Raw genomic sequence first — 640 nt, 5'->3', positions numbered from 1 at the left:
CTCCAAATAGACTGAAAACCTTAGTAAATACCAAAATAGTCCAAAGAGGTAACATGATGCTAATGTAACAGCTGAAACTCAAACAGCTCAAAAACCCAGAAGATACCAAAACACCAATGCAGCTAAAACGGTGGATGAATCCCAAATTAGTTTAAATAACTCATATTTACAGCACGCAGTGAGAAAAAAAACCTTCATTAAAATATGTACGAGTAATGCAGTGATGTGTGTTTTTGCTGACCAACAAGAATTTCTATCACTTTTTGTGCTCGATTACACTAAAAATATGTGCAAATAACATCAACCAAAATAGAAACCAGTTAGAATAATATCTGCTCAAATGAAAGGTGGATATTTTCAATGAGACATCAAATGTTGAAGGATTATTCAAATTTATATTTAGATTTGTGAACGATCTGAGAGGAAATTAAAATATAGTTTGACAGGACATTTGTAAAATAAATATTGAACATTTTTCCGTTGAAATTAGTATGGTTACCTTTTATCATTTATGTACAATTGTGTCAAACAGCATTCAGCTGTCAGCTTTGTGTTCGACATTTTGTCAGACGTCCCCGTGAAAGGGGTCTATTAATGATTATATTCCACATAAATCTGTCCTAGTGATTTGTCTGTGTGC

This window comes from Oryzias melastigma, unplaced genomic scaffold, assembly GCF_002922805.2.
Source record: "Oryzias melastigma strain HK-1 unplaced genomic scaffold, ASM292280v2 sc01844, whole genome shotgun sequence".
Classification (NCBI taxonomy): Eukaryota; Metazoa; Chordata; class Actinopteri; order Beloniformes; family Adrianichthyidae; genus Oryzias; species Oryzias melastigma.
The sequence above is the reverse complement of the archived record's forward strand: the minus strand, read 5'-3'. Positions refer to the sequence as shown.